The sequence below is a fragment of the Vicia villosa genome, linkage group LG5, assembly GCF_029867415.1.
Source record: "Vicia villosa cultivar HV-30 ecotype Madison, WI linkage group LG5, Vvil1.0, whole genome shotgun sequence".
Taxonomy (NCBI): domain Eukaryota; kingdom Viridiplantae; phylum Streptophyta; class Magnoliopsida; order Fabales; family Fabaceae; genus Vicia; species Vicia villosa.
Genome location: NC_081184.1, coordinates 57762110 through 57779964, shown reverse-complemented (window position 1 = coordinate 57779964; position 17855 = coordinate 57762110).

Sequence of the window (17855 nt, the reverse complement as noted above, 5' to 3'; positions counted from 1 at the left end):
ATAACCACATTTAGCTCAAATTAGAGATATCCAATATCCCTAATTCTCTGCGAATGTTGAAGAAAGCGGTTGCAAGAGGTTTAGTAAATATGTCCGCTAATTGTTGCTGGCTCTCAATATGTTCAAACACAACATCTCCTTTTTCTACATGATCTCTTAAAAAGGGATGCCTTATTTTTATATGCTTGGTTTGTGAATGTAGAACATGATTTTTGCTTAAGCTGATGGCGATTGTGTTGCCACACATGATAGGTATTTGGTCAAGCTTGATGCCAAAATCAATAAGCTGCTATTTGAGCCACAATATTTGTGCACAACAACTTCCGGCAGCTACGTATTCTGCTTCAGCTGTAGATAACGCGACTAATACTTGTTTCTTGCTGTGCCAACTTATCAATGAATTTGAGAATAGATGACATGTGCCACTGGTGCTTTTTCTGTCAAATTTGCATCCAGCAAAGTCGGAGTCAGAGAATCCCACCAAGTAGCATTCATTTCCCTTAGGATACCATAGACCATATGTGGTAGTTCCACAGAGATATCGTAGAATTCTTTTTACGGCCTTTAGATGTGATTCCTTTGGGCACGATTGGTATCTTGCACACATACATACGCTAAACATAATGTCATGTATTGAGGCCGTGAGATACAATAGAGAGCCTATCATGCGTCAATATAATTTCACATCAACCTCTTTACCATTTTCATCCTTGTCTAGGTTACCATTTGTTGTCATAGGTGTGTCAATCTCCTTTGCCTCACTAATCCCAAATCTCTTTAGCAATTCTATGCAATATTTAGTTTGGCTAACGAAAGTTCCATGAATCAGATGCTTGATTTGTAGACCAAGGAAAAAGTTTAATTCCCCCATGAAGCTCATCTCAAATTCACTCTGCATAAGCTTAGAAAATTCTTTGACAAGTTTTGCATTAGTTGACCCAAATATTATATCATCTACATAAACTTGAATCAGAAGTATATCTTTTTCTTTTCTCTTAATAAAGAGAGTAGTATCAACTTTACCCCTAGAGTATCCTTGATTAAGTAAAAATTTGCTTAAACGCTCATACCAAGCCCTATGGGCTTGTTTGAGACCGTATAAAGCACGTTTCAACTTTTAAATATGTGTTGGATACTTGTAATTTTCAAAACCGGGTGGTTGAGCTAAATATACCTCTTCATTAATATAACCATTTAGAAAAGCACTTTTAACATCCATTTGGAAAAGCTTAAAGTCCTTTGAGCAAGCATAAGCAAGTAAGAGGCAAATTGCCTCAAGACGTGCTACGGGAGCATACGTCTCCTCATAATCAATACCTTCCTCTTGATTGTAGCCTTGAATTACCAACCTAGCTTTGTTTCTAGTAATAACTCCATTTTCATCAAGTTTGTTACGAAAAACCCACCTAGTGACAATTACTTGATGTTCTCCCAGATGAGGGACAAGGTCCCATACATCATTCCTTTTAAACTGGTTTAATTCTTCTTGCATGGCCATTAGCCAATGCTCATCAAGTAATGCGTCTTTTGCGTTTTTTGGCTCAACTTGTGAAACAAAAGCAAAATGATGAAAAAACTTACTTATCTTGGAGCGTGTTGTAACGCCCTTTAAGATGTCACCTAATATGTTGTCAATTGGATGATCTTTTACGTTTGTCCAGGCCTTTGGAAGTTTTTCGTTGCTTGAGATATTTTCTTTTTCGACGCTATCATGAGATTCATCTTTCTCTTCCTTAGCATCTTCCTCTTTGATAACCTCACTTTCTTCTTCCTTTTCTTTGACAATATCTTCAGTAGATGGGCCTGCACTATCAAAAGATATACCTTTCTCGACACATTTTGAGTAAGATTCATCAAAGGACACATGAACTGACTCTTCAACTATAAGTAGTCTTTTTTTGTAAATCCTATATGATTTACTAGATTGAGAGTAACCAAGAAATATGCCTTCGTCCGCTTTAGCATCAAATTTACCAAGGTTATCTTTACCATTGTTTAACACAAAACATTTGCAACCGAATACGTGGAGATGTGACACATTTGGTTTTCTACCCTTTAATAGTTCATATGGCATTTTGTTTAGTATAGGACGAATTAGTATCATATTCAAAACATAACATGCGGTGCTAATAGCATCCGCCCAGAAATATTTAGGTAGATTTCCTTCATTGAGCATTGTTCTTGCCAACTCTTCTAGAACACGATTTTTACGTTCGACCACCCCATTTTTGTTATGGTGTTCTAGGAGCGGAAAAGTTATGTTCAATTCCATGTTTATCACAGTATTTTTCAAAATGATAATTTTCAAATTCTCCACCGTAATCACTACGAATTGCAACAATTTTAATGTTCATTTTGTTTTGACATAACCTTGCAAATTGAGTAAATGCTGGAAATGTTTGATCCTTACTAGGTAGGAAGATTGTCCAACAAAATCCAAAGTAATCATCGACAATGACAAAACCATAGATGTTTCCACCTATGCTTTTAGTCCTTGAAAGGCCAAAGAGATCTATGTGAAGAAGTTCAAGGGGTCGTGATGTTGAAACCACATTTTTTGATTTAAAAGAAACTTTTGTTTGTTTCCCCTTTTGACATGCATCACATAGATGATCTTTTGAAAACTTTATTTTTGGTAAGCCGATTACTAAATCCTTTGTGGCAACCTTATTTAGTAAGTCAAAGTTTATGTGAGCAAGACGTCTATGCCAAAGCCATGAGTCTTCTCCTAAAGCAATAAGACACTTGGCATTTGACTTAGACACTTCGTCCAAGTTTAGCATATAAATGTTGTTTACTCTTGTGCCATTAAACAAATGTCTCTTTTCTTAATATGTTCAATTGTACAACCAAAATTTGTGAAAGTTACTTTTAAATCTTTGTCGCACAATTGACTAATACTTAAGAGATTATGTTTAAGACCTTCTACTAGTAAAACATCAAATATAGTTATGGTAGATGGGTTACCTACACTTCCTTTACCAAGTATAGCTCCTCGATTGTTGTCTCCATAGGTGACATACCCCTTTTTCTTTGCATGAAATTCAACAAAAAGTGATATGTCTCCCGTCATGTGTCTTGAACATCCGATATCAAGGAACCACAACCTTTCGGCAATGTCAAGACACTTTTCATGCAAAATTAATTTAGCGTGGAAGATCCCCAATTTTCATTGGGTCCTTGGTAGTGAGTACATAAAATGTTACACTTAGGCAACCATTGAAATACTCCTTTTGGAACTAGAATCCTCCTAAATTTGCATTTTTCAATGGTGTGTCCCTTCTTGCAACAATAGTAACAAGTAATATGATGAGAATATGTTGTTTTGCTAGTTGATACTTTTGGTACAAAAGTGTATTTGCTATATAAAGGAGTATACGATCTTTTGAACTTATTAGGATCAACCGCAAAAGTCACTTTTGGTTGTAGAGCCTTATCTAATTTGTCCTTAAGATCTCTTACTTATTTTTGCCAAATGTGACATGTCTCACAACCAAACCATGATGGAGGATCTTCCTCAATTTTATTCTTTTGAATATCTAACATAGATTGTTTTAAGGCTTCCATGTTCTTTTCGGTCTTCTCAACTTTTGATTCAAGATATGAAAAAAATTTCTTATGTGAGGCCAAAAGTTTGAAAGCCTCAATTGCATCTCTATGTAGTTCTTCAAAAGCCAATTTTAATTGAGCATGAGATACCTTATCTACAAGTTCATGTTTAAGATGACTTACACGTTTCTTTTTCTTGTGTTGATGAGCCATAAGACATAAGTTTGCAGATTCTTCTTCATCGCTTGATGAGTCTTCACTTGAGGAATCACTTTCCCATGCTATATAAGCTCTTCTATGCTTGTTGCGACTTTTGCTTTGATTTTTGTCTTTCTCCTTCTTGAGATATGGACAATTCGGTTTGTAATGACCAACTTTCCCACAATTGAAACAAGGACCTTTGGATTTTCCTTTGCTGTTATCATCTTGTTTGGACTTGTTGAATTGCTTCCTATAGTTAATCAAACTTTTGTCGGAGTGTTTTGCTCCATTTTTCCTTATGTATTTGTTGTATCTTCGCACAAATAGTCCCATTTCCTCATCATCCGAGTCTTCCTCATCACTTCTATCACTATCCTCTTGCTCTTGCTTTGAGGTCTTGGAGCTTGAAGCCTTTAGAGCTATTGACTTCTTCTCTACCTCTTTCTCCATGTTCTTATCTTTCTTTACCTTTTTCTCATGCATGTCAAGGCATTTAAGGTGTTGCTCATGTTCTTCAAGTTTACCAAAGAGAGTGGTGATGTCTAAGGTATTTAGTTCATTTGCTTCCTTTATAGCTGTAACCTTAGGTTGCCATTCCCTGTTTAAACATCTTAAAACTTTGTTAGTAGCATTTGCATTGGAAACAGGTCTATCAAGGGAATTTAAACGATTTATAAGATGTACGAATCTCTTTTGCATATTTTCAATGGATTCACCACTTTGCATATGAAAGAGTTCAAACTCTTGAGTTAACGTGTTGATTCTAGCTAGTTTGACATCATCCGTGCCCTCATCTGCAACTTTCAATGTTTCCCACATGGCCTTAGCAGTTTTACAATGGGAAACGCGATAGTATTCATCAACTCCTAGAGCTGAGATCAGAATATTTCTCACTTTCCAATCGTATCCATACTTCTTTTCATCATCAGCATTCCAACTAGTTTCTGGTTTAGGAATGACAGCATCTGCCACATTGGTCATAGTAATTTCAAAAGGACCATTAACGATGGCTGTCCAAATGTTCCTATCAATGGAGTTGATATGAACACACATACAATCCTTCCAATAGCCATAGTTTTCACCGTTGAAAACTGGAGCTCTATTGTGAGCCCCTTTAGGTCCGGAAGCCATTCGTCTGATAAGTGTTTCTCGAAGCAAGGAATAAACCAGAGCTCTTGATGCCACTTGTTAGACGCTAGGCTTACGTATCTATAGGGGGTAAATAGATACTTCAGAATTTATTCGGATTTCCTTAAAAAATATGGCGAAAGCGTTTAGGGATCGACTCGCGTCTATTCCGAACCTCTACGGGAAGGATCAGATATGTTTTAAACCACAAACTGATTTTAATGTGATGATGAAAACTATTAGAGAATCAACAAGTTATAATGCGATAAATTATTTAAGTGTTTACTTGGATAAACTTGTTTTCAATGACTTTGATTAATGAAGAAAGAAATATATCAAACACTTGGTGTATAATGACTAATTTGAATTATGAATCAATGTGTGGTGACTTGTGATGTTTATGCAGAATCTTATCACACAAGTTTAACACTTTGATACGTTGATCAATTTGCGATTATAACCAGAATTAAGCACAACGTAACGAAAAGATAAAAGCGACAACGAACACGATATTTGTTCAGGAAGTTCGTCGACCGTCCTCGCTACGACTACATCTTCCCCCAATTGCAAAAGGGAATTAGGATGTCTTTAATTATGATTGAAAAGAGTTTATACAAAGAAGATAACAAAGCAATAACGATAAACCGAATATGTTGATTCTTTGTATCTTTTTCCCCTTGATCTTGAGCCAAATCAAGTATCCTCCAAGAGCATATCGTTGATTCCCTTTCTGCAGTGTTGTGAATTGCTCGAACCCTTGTTCTTCAACTTCCACACTCAACTGAATCGTTGATGAAGCCTCTTGACAAAAACCCCAAAAATTCACCAATCTTGGAGGACAAAATCTGCAGATTTTATTCACCAATAACCCCACAAATCTTCACCCACTAGGAACCTTCAATTCCTTTCCATGGACGTTATCAATCTTGATCGCAAACCCTAACCACAAGAATTGTTGTGTGTAATTGTGTTAGAGTTGAGAAGAAGATAGAGGATGAGAAGACTTTGTGTATCTTTCAGTTGTTGGTGTTAACTTCAATAATTAGCTGATAAAGATATATATAGGTGCTAGCAGAGTTGGTTGAGGGTAAACACAAAATTTGGTAAGTTTTTTGGGGTGATAGGTCGACCTACTCAATTACTTGTGTCGACCTAATTGGAACAAATTCAGCAGATTAAAATTTTTCTTCAGTTGAGTCAACCTGTTGAGACTCTGGGTCAACCTAACAGCATCTAATTTTGGCTCTTGTGATTTTTCTTCAATTTAGGTCGACCTAGGCAGTTGGTTGAGTCGACCTAAAGTGAGTAGAAGTGAAATCTCTTTGTTCACTTCAGTTTGCGTCGACCTAAGGGCATGGTGGGTCGACCTAACTGGACCAGTTTTCTTCCACATCATGATTGAAGCATTCTAGGTCGACCTAGGCTTGTGGCAAGTCGACCTAAGATGTCCTAGAGTGCCAAAATCTTGCTTTTCCTTATATCATTCACCTGTAGCTTGATATATGTTCAATGAAGATGTTTGCCATGAATCAAAAACTCTTGATGAGTATATGCTTGCACTTACAATATAGCGCTAAAAGTGATCAATGATAACGAGGATAATGAGTCCAAGTCTATTAAAGATTGTAGACTAAGTGAGAATTGACCAAAATAAATATATTCAATTGAAGAAGAATTAAACTCACTTTATAAGTAACTCACTTTTGGACCTATAGTCCAAACACCTCAAGGTGTGAAACTAATGTGATATAAATGAGTTTTTGTGAAAAAGAAAAATAAGAATGATATAAAGTTTGATTTATTGCTCAATGATTTTCACAAAGACCTAAGATTGATTTTGATAAAACATATTCACTTGTAGTGGATTCAATCGATTCTCGATAATTAATTAGCCTTGTAACACATGAAGGGCTTAATTTGAACATGATGGTTGTAATGACATCTTATTCATATAGTTCACTTAATAGTGACATTTACCTGAAACTCCCTGAAGGGTTCAATATACCAGAGGCACGTAATTATGGATCTCGAGAAAACTACTACATCAAATTGAACAAGTCTCTGTATAATTTGAAAGAATCTGGATGCATGTGGTATAATCGCCTCAGTGAATATTTACTAAATAATGAATATACAAATAACTCAATTTGTACTTTTATTTTCATAAAATGATGTAGAAAAGAATTTGCAATACTAGTTATCTATGTGAATGACATACATATTATTGGAACTCCTAAAGAGCTTCCAAAATTTGTAAATTGCTTAAATAAAGAGTTTGAGATGAAGGACCTAGAAAAGACAAAATCTGTCTAGGTATGCAAATTGAGCATTTGGACAAAGAAATATTTATACATCAAGAAGGCTATATAGAAAAATGTTGAAATGCTTCTGTATGGACAATTGTCACATGTTTCCTACTCCAATATGATTGTTAGACCATTAGATGTGGAGAAATATCTTTTTAGGCTTCCAGAAAAGGATGAAAATTGTTTGGTCTAAAGTACCATATCTCAGTGCAATTGGAGTACTAATGCACCTTGCTAATTATACACATCTTGTTATATTCATTTGCGGTTATTCTATTAGCAAGATACAGTTATTCACCTACATGAAGACATTGGAACAGAGTTAAACATATACTTCGTTAACTTAGAGATGCAGGTTATTTGTCAGATCCTCACAATGGTAGATTAGAAAGAGGTTATTTAGTTACATGTAATGGTACAACCATTTCATGGAGATCTATGAAACAAATCATGGCAACAACTTCATAAAATCCTACATAACTATTACCACTACATGAAGTCACTATGAAGAAGACATTTTAAGCAACGACTACAAAGAATATCGTCTCACATGTAAATGTTTGCATGATGGGGAGAAATACATATGTTTTGCACTCTTTTTTCCTTCACCATGGTTTTGTCCCATTGGGTTTTCCTGGTAAGGTTTTTAACGAGGCAATTCACATTCAAAGGATATTGTACTCTTTTTCCTTCACTAGAATTTGTCCCACTGAGTTTTTTCTAGTAAGGTTTTAACGAGGCATATCCTCAATGGACATCCAAGGGGGAGTGTTATGAATATTTATGTTATTGGATGTATACCCATCTCCTAGTTCTTCATCTTCCTATTCCATACTTAATATGTGTTTAATATGTGTGATTTTCTATCTCCCTTGAGTCCTATAAATAGAGACCCATATTAAAATGTAAAACACACTTGAAATAAGATAAAATAATATTGCTCTCTTTATTCTCTACCTCTCTTTGATCTTTATTATTTTAGTTAGTTTTATAACAAAATAAACAATGAGTTTAATGGTAGTACACTGTCAATATGTAAAAAAGTATTATATTGACATCTAATTAGATTATTTTAAAGTGTCAAATCATATCAATAATTTAAAATTTAAAGGGTGACTTGGTAAGATACATGGTTGTCATTGGTTGACAGTGTAAAAATAATTTACACTGTCAGTGCACGTCCCCTTTTCTCATAAATAATACTTTTTAATACATAACTTTTTTGATTTATATTAAAATAAATAATTTAATTCTATTTATAATTTATGTTATAATTTTAATGTAATATAAATATTTATATATTCTTTTATTAAGTCATAGAATTAATTAACTTTTAATTGTTTAACTAACTTTAATGAAGGATTGCAATATTATTTATAAAACCAACGCATTAAATAATCAACTATTATAATAAGAAAATTAAAGTCCCATTTAATTACATTCTAAACCTTAATTAATCCATTAATTACTCATTTTTTAGGGATAGAAACGTCATTAGGGAATGTTTTAAATCTAATTCTATTTTATTTAATAATTTTTTGGGAACATCATTACGACTCTATGTATTTGCCTTGAGAAACCCTTCCCTATTTAATAATTGGGGTTTTCCAAAACAACAAACATAATCTTTACATATTTGCACATCAAATGAGGCTGCTTTACCCAATTCTCCATGTAATCTGTCGCACCTTCAACTTCTTCTTCTTATATATTAAATCATTCCTTCCTAAATGTTGCATCTTCCATCTACCTCAGGTATAATTTTTCTTCAATTTCTAATCGATTCATTTTTCCATTGGTTTTTTATGGCATTCTTCCTAATCGAGTTTGCAATCGGTCCATATTTTCTATTTCGATTACACTTTTGTCCGTATCAACAAATTCTCTACATAAACCATTAACCCTAATTTCTGGCAGATTCACCGCAACTCAGCCACTCTTATTTTTCCTTTAATTTTTTCCAATCAATCTAAACCTGGGTGAGTAACACTGGTCAAAGTTTTTCAATAAACTCTTTTTTTTCTTTTCCATTTTCTCTGCTAGATTTCGTGGCCTTTCGTGGCCCTTTTCATTGTAGTTTTTAATTTTGCTTTATGTTTCTTTTGCACTGTTACACTAATTTCATAGGCCAATTCACCATGTTAGACGATGAGAGAAATGAGAAGGCGTTGGATCTCACTTCTCTTGATGTTGTTACCAAGTACAAAATGTGGCAGAGAATGCTAACAGTATGTTTTTACTTAATTTAATTTGTTTTAAATTGAACAGAGGCTCTACAATTTTTTCTACTTAATTTAATTTTTTTAAAATTGAACAGAGGCTCTATAGTTAATTATTTTATAATGTAAATCTAAGATCAGTTGCAAACATTGTTGGGTTGATTTTTACGGATTAGAAGACTATGGGGGAAAACGGAATTACCAGAGAAGAAAAAAATAGAGATAAGTAATTTCATGTGTTCTACAATATTGTTGGGCAAGTAGTTGTTAATTGAAAGAAAATGACATTACCTTTTCTGTTGGAATTAATAGTTGATTTTCTAAACAAAGTTGATAACATAGCTTGCTTCTATCATTTTTTTTTGTTCAGGTTGGTAAAAAGAAATTAGATTGATGGTGCGCTGAAGCAAACTGATATTGTGAAAATTGAAATAGAGGATAATATGGAGGTTTTTTCTAACTTTTGTAGAATGTATTTTTTTAATATTCATGAAGTTGATTTTTTTCCCTTAAGTTTTTTTCTTCGATATGCATTGATTCATATTCAAGTTTGTACAAATTTATTGATAGCTTTGAAAGGTAAAATATTGATGGCATTCATGAATATGATTTTGTTTTCCAGACTATTTTGATGTATTTTCTTTTGTTTTAGTTTATTTGAATTAATTCCTATAAACTTTAATTCATATTAGTTTTAATGCATATTTGTTTAAAAAGCTGTTCAATTTTTTTATGTTGACTTTGATTTGAAAGTGGCATATATCTTGATTTTGTATTCCTTTGACAGAGTGCAAATTCTTATTAACATATGTTATGAACAATGTTGCAGCTATTGTCAAAGAAAATAGAGTTAAACAAACTTGAAAACATATCACTTGACATTCTACAATTTGGCTTATAGGAAACACAAAGATTGTAGAAGTGAAATTTAATCATATTTTTAAACATTGTTGATTGAGTTTATTGTATGTGTGCTAAATGAGAAGTTGATGGTGCTTCGCTAATTATTTATACAATTAAATTGATATACATTGATGAGGTAAAATATTTTTATAAACAATTTTTTATATACATGAAAATTTAATGTTGATCCATAAAAAAAAATTGTTCTACCATAGGTCTTCTTTGCAAGGATGAAAAATTGAAGGAAGCTGAGATTGTTTTACAACATATGGTAAATTTGGGACTAAAGCCATCGATTTCTTTGTACAATATAGTTCACAAAGACAAAAGTGATGCTTTGGATGTTGATCTTGAAAGTGTAATATAATTTGTAATTCATAGATCACATTGTTACTCTATTCAATCCATATAATCCTGTTTTTGTTTTTCTGTTTACGAGAGCTTTAAATTTATTAGAATGTCTTAAAAGTAAAACATGTGAACTTGGAGATTTTAAATGGTCTTGAGGAGAATTGAACTCTTCCCCTTTAATGGAGCATTAATTTTCTTAATTCAAATTGTTATGAATCTTTTGAATATTTAAATTTTTTCTTTAACTATCATTAATTACAGTCCCAAATGCTTCTTCTGACGAAGAAAATAACGAATAAAATATATAGTATAAGTTATTTTATTCAAATTACTTTTTAATATTTAATTTTATATTTTGATTTGGTCTTAACAATATGCAAATCATATTTACACTTATTAATATATAAAATAGCCCATGATTTAAAATATTTTGAGTGTTTTAATGTACTATATAACCTCTATAAAAACCTCTATAAAACCTATTTAGAAAGGTTAATTAAAATTAGGCGTGATTTTAAATGAACTATAACCTCTATAAAAACTGAAAACGTGTATTAACTTATTTTCATTTTTTTATTAATCAAGTTTAATAGTATATATTAAACCTTATTATATCTATTTTTTATTACTATTAATCCTTATTATTCAAGGATAATAATAATAATATATTATTATTATTATTAATATTTAATTTTTGGAATTTTTAAAATTGAAAATTTAATATTTATGATATATTTTATTTTAAACCCTAAACCCTACAAATATTTTCATAAACGGGAAAAAGTGAATTGTTCATACAATTATTTTTATTATTTCAAAATGAAATATATTTTGTTTCAACTTAAAATTTCTAAATCAGTTTTTAATTTTTATTTTTATATTAAAAGTTTTATAAATATTGTGAAATAATTTAGTCACAAATTATTTAAATCTTTATTTATTTTAAGTTGAAGTTAGTTTTTAAATATTAAATTAAAAATAAAAATCTTGGAATAAAAAAAGAACAATCAATCCAATATCATTCCAGGATAAAAATAATTGAATTACATTATTTTATTTTTGGTTGAATCACAATTAATAATTAAATTACAATTTATCATAATTAATAATCAAATCCATTTAATTTGTTGGAAAGAAAAAGAGAATAAGTGGTTAAGATAAATAAGAGAAATATATGAATCTCTTATTAGGCAGGATGAAAAAACAAATCATAATTTATCATAATTAATAATTAATATTGTGAAATAATATGATGCATTAATTTTCTTAATTCTAATTGATTTGAATGTTTTGAATATTTTAAATTTTTTTTAACCATCATTAATTACAATCCGAAATGCTTCTTCTGACGAATAAAATAACAAATAAAATATATAGTATACGTTATTTTATTCAAATTAATTTATTCGAATTACTTTATTCAAATTACTTTTTAATATTTAATTTTATATTTTGATTTGGTCTTAACAATATGGAAATCATATGGTGCAGCTACTGTGCATAGATAAAAATCTATGCACCATGCATAGATTATTATGGACCCTTGGATCAAATTCTAGACATCAATTATTATTACTCAATACTCACCACTCAATACTCAATACTCAATACTCAATACTCAATACTCAATACTGGATTAAAAAAACATGATTCAATGACTTATGTAGGCTTATGCATGGTGCATAAGGATTTTCCTTATGCATATTAGCCAAAGCCGAAATCATATTTACATTTATTAATATATAAACTAGCCTATGATTTAAAATATCTTGACTTTTAATAATAAGTATAATATATTTATTTTGGGAAAGATAGTATATTTATTTTTAACGATGACAATTTGTTTTTATATTTAAAAAATTAGATGTACCTGTTACTAAATCAAATAAATATAATCACATACATTATATTTATTTATTATTTATAACATTGCGTAATCTGTGCGTATGCACTGGTAAATGATTACTCATGGTAGATCTATAACGACACTATATGATTCATGCGAACGCACGGTAAATGACTGCTTAATTATTTCATTTATTTTTTCTACTAAAGTATATATTTCTAACTAGATTAAATTAATATTTATATGAAAATTATAATTTAAATTTTTTTCTTTTTAATTTGCGTATCTTTTATATATATTTATTAACCATCATTATATATTTATATATTATTTATAAATTAAATTCATTCTCACATTCATTATCATTATTTTTAAAATATATGATCATAAAATCATATAATATCAATAGAATCCATAAATTTACAATTCAGAAAAATTTAAAAATTATAGGCATATCCGACGGGCCGAACCTATTTTTCTAACGGGCCAACAAAATATTTACTTAAATTGAACAAATATTATATATCATATGTTGTAACGGGCCGACAAAATATAAGTTTTTTAATCTATATATTAATATTTTTGAATTTTTTAAAACATTTAACTCAATTTGTTTATAATTAAAAATCGATTTTTTTTAAATAACTAACTTATAAAATAAAATACACGAATATGAAATCAAAGTGAAAATTTTTTAAACACTTTAAAATTAATGTTATGTTTATATGACATTCAGAATTTCAAATATTATATTATTTTAACCATCAAATAACTATATTTATTTAATATTTCTGACGATATTGTGCGACCCGTACGAACACACGGATAAATGACTAATTAATTATTTTATTTATTTTGTAACTAAACTATATATTTTTTACGGGTCGAGATTACTTAATTTATATATTTATATATACTTTCTTAACCATCACTATACTATATTTATTTATTATTTATAATGATATTGTGCGATCCGTATAAATACACGAGTAGATGACTACTTAATTATATATCTTTTATATACTTTTATTAATCATATTTTATTATATTTATTTATTATTTATAATTACATTTCCGCGACCCGTGCAAACGCACGGCCGGGTCTCTTGCTAGTTTTGAATAAATTACATATATGTAGTTGTGAATTCTTATATAAATAATTATGTAATAAAACCAACACGTGAGATTTATTGAGAATATAAATGTAATCATAATGATAATATAAATTTCTACATTAATGACGCACAATTTCACTAATAGATGGATGAAGAACAACCAACGTGTGATTAGATTATATATTGAAAAGAGAAATCCACTGAACAATAATCTGTAAGATGAAATAAAAAATTAAAAAAAAAATTAATAGTTACATAAGACTTAAAGAAATGGAAGTTACAATTAGAGCATAAAATAGGTTGTGCATTTGGAGTCCAAGTACGACCGAATCTATAAAACTTACACATACAAAACATGAAGAGATTCAATTTCCTCTGAACAATAAATTTTTATCCAACATTTAAAATCAAGTTCTTCAAAATCTTCATATTAACAAATCAAAATCCAAAAATATTTTAGAAATAAAGTATAGCAAAAAAGAGAATGTGGAACAAAAGAGAACTTGTAACGATTTATTTTTTCTGATAAAAAAAGATTACTTTCACAAACTTAATTTTATTCCTTTGAAGAGAGTAAAAGAAAATTGAAAAAGAAGGGTAATGAGAATAAGAATGAAAATAAACATACCTGAATCAAACCAAAATAATTTTGAAGGGACAAACTTCTAAATCAACAATTATAAGTAAAAAATAGTTTGAAAACAATAAAATTGAACATCAATAAAAAAAATTAAACGTAATTAAAACAGAACAATACAAACAAATTAATAAAAATATAATAAATATAACATATATACGAATGTCAAATTTATTGCTTAGTGTTCATAATATTAAAGAAAGAAGGAATAAAGCAAAAAAATGGGAAGATATAAGAAAGGAATATAAAAAAAATGCAGAGTACAACCGCTACAACCACGATAACAATCAAAATCACCACCATTTTTTGAAACTGAAATACCTATTTTCAAACCACAAAAGTTTCAAATTTGACATCAAAAACAAATACTTAATAACAACTTCCTCAACTTTATAACAACTATTTTCTTAAAATATATAAAACAAAAACATTCAATAAAACTTTCTCTTTCATAATCCAAAATTTTCACAAAATTCTAAATTAGACTAAAAAGTTCATTTACAGTTTACAAAGATATGAATACTTCATAACATCATGGTTTGCAACAAAAAGAAAAACCTCAATTAAATCTATAGCATACAAAAATAGGGTTTGGTTGTGGACATATCATTCATAATTAAAAAAGGTAAAAGCTTTAAAGATGAAAAAAACTAAGAGTAATTGAAAAAACCATACTTGAATGAAAAATGAAAAATACGAAGTAGATCCAGTAAAATGAAAAAAATTGAAGAAACAGTATAATAAAATGGAAGCTTTGAAAAGGAAAAATTTAAAAACTCATGCATACTCACCTAATTCAATCAATCGGACTTTCGTCTTCCTTCTTTGGATTTTCTGCAAAACAATAACGGGAATGCAGAGAATGAAGAAGGTTTTGAGCTTCTCTTCGAATAGAGATAGCTTCGATTTGTCCTTTGTTAGTGAGAATGTTGGAAGTAAGAAAGTCTGAACCTTAGATATTGTTGGATTTGTTATAGCTCCGATTGCAATATAACCTCAGAAATTGATATATAAAAACGGAAATGATGGGAGAATGAAAAGGTTATTTTTGTAGTATACTCCCTCCATTCTCTTTTATAAGCAAATTGAACTTTTTAGGTTCATTCAATAAATGATGTATTTAGTCTATATGTAGTCTAAATACATCATTTATTGAATGAATCTAAAAAGTAAAATTTGCTTATAAAAATAATGGAGGGAGTACATGGTTAATGGAATGTGAAGGGGTTGAATATTAATTCTTGCTCAACAATTTCAATTTCCTATGTTTTTCTAGAGAAAGAGAAAGTTTTGTTTTGAGAGAAAGACAAAGTTTTGTTTTGGGAAGTACAATGAATCTATTTTAGAATACAGAAAGAGAAATAGGTGCAATTCCAATGCAATATTGTGTCTAATAGTGGTGATAATTGTAAGGAATCAATAAATTGAAATATTAATTGATTAATATCATAATTAATTAGTTGCTATGTCATAATTAGGGTAGTGTAATTACGTTTAGGGGTATGAAAAACTCTCTCAAACTGGTTTTGATTAGGATAATTAAGGAAGTTTGTTAGTATATTACTTCCTTATATTGTTATTAGATTTCACTTACGGAACTCTTATGTATATGTATCTACGGAACGAAAGTCTTAAAACATAGTAATTCTTGGGATTTTTCCCAATTAATTGGGAAAATCCCAAATTAATTAAGTTCATGGCATATCAGGAAGTTTGGGATTTTCCCAATTAATTGAAAAAATTCTAAATTAAGCTACAAATTAATAGGGTAAATCCCAAAAAAATTCTCAATTAGTTGGGAAAATTCCAAATAAATTAAGTTTATGAAATCTTCCATAGATGTATCTACAAAAGGGGTTAAAAAGAGAAGTTCATGAAATCTTCCGTAGATGTATCTACGGAAGGGGTTGAAAAGAGAGTGTTGCATTGATGTATCTATGAAATATTCTGATTTTCCCAATTAATTGGGAAAATCCCAAGTTTCACTATGTTTTAACGTTTCCGTAGATGCATCTATGGAAAAAACCAAAATTGTTTTTAAAAAAATGGTGCTTTCGGATATACATTTACGAAAACTGGGGACATTTTTGAAATTTCGTGTGGTGTATGAGATATTCATAAGGTGGATTAAAAAAACGTTTTAATTTAATTGTAAATTAAGAAAAATATTAAGAATAATTACAAAATAAAAATATTCTATACATAAATAATTAAAAAACAAGACATTTTTATCGTGTTTGAATTTATATATTATTTTAAATATTTTTATTTTTATTTAATTGTACAAAAAATATATTAATTTGTGCGTCCACACAAATTTTGACCTGGTTATCCGTGCGTTCGCACGGTACTGTGTGTTATCCGTGCGTTCACACGGATTTTGGTTTGGTTATCTGTGAGTTCACACGGTACTGATGTAATACCTGTACGTTTATATGAATTTTGGTCTGATCAGCCATGCGTTCACATGGGTAGTACTGGTGTCGTACGTACGCTTTGTTTTTAAAATATAATGAAATGAATAACATGTTAGAACAAGATTTGTTCTGATCAATATTCTTAGTTTTGATAATAACAAGGATATGAATTTTGTGTGAGATAATGTGGTACTCTAATACATTGCAATTTCCTTTTCAGGAAATATATATAAAGAGTATGCACAAATCAGCGCTCAGAAGCTTTGACTCAGAAGGTTCAGCATGCAACATCAGAACATGGTCTGGCAAGACATCAGAAGATGGTCAAGGCAGAATCAGAACATGGGTCTATGGAAGCATCAGAAGAACTTGAGTTCAGAAGCACTGAAGTTCTCATGGTATCACGCTCAGAAGCACTTCAAGGTCAGAAGACAAGAAGATGCTATGCACCAAGTTGTTTGACTCTGATGATATTCAAACGTTGTATACACAAACATCAGATCAGAAGAAAGTACAGGTGGCAGGCTACGCTGACTGACAAAAGGAACGTTGGAAGCTATTAAAGGTAACGTCAGTAGACACAGCGTGAACAAGGCTCGAGGTAGTTGACAAAAGCGTGAAACATTAAATGCAATTCTGTACGGAACACACAAAGCATTAAATGCTCCCAACGGCCATCTTCTCAAGTGCCTATAAGTATGAAGTTCTGATGAGAAGCAAGGTTAACGATTCTGGCGAATTCTGAATAACTTGCTGAAACGCTGTTCAAATTAAAAGCTCAGAAACTTCATCTTCATCAAAGCTCACTACATTGCTGTTGTAATATATTAGTGAGATTAAACTTAAACGTTAAGAGAAATATCAGTGTTGTGATTATAGCTTTTCAGAAGCATTTGTAATACTCTTAGAATTGATTATATTAATTTGTAAGTAACTAGAGTGATCAAGTGTTGATCAGGATACTCTAGGAAGTCTTAGCTTGTGTCTAAGCAGTTGTAATTAGAGTGATCACGTGGTGGTCAGGATACTCTAAGAAAGTCTTAGCTTGTGTCTAAGCATTTGTTCCTAGAGTGATCAGGTTGTGATCAGGATACTCTAGAAGACTTAGTCGTGGGCTAAGTGGAAAACCATTGTAATCTGTTGTGATTATTGGATTAAATCCTCAGGTGAGGTAAATCACTCC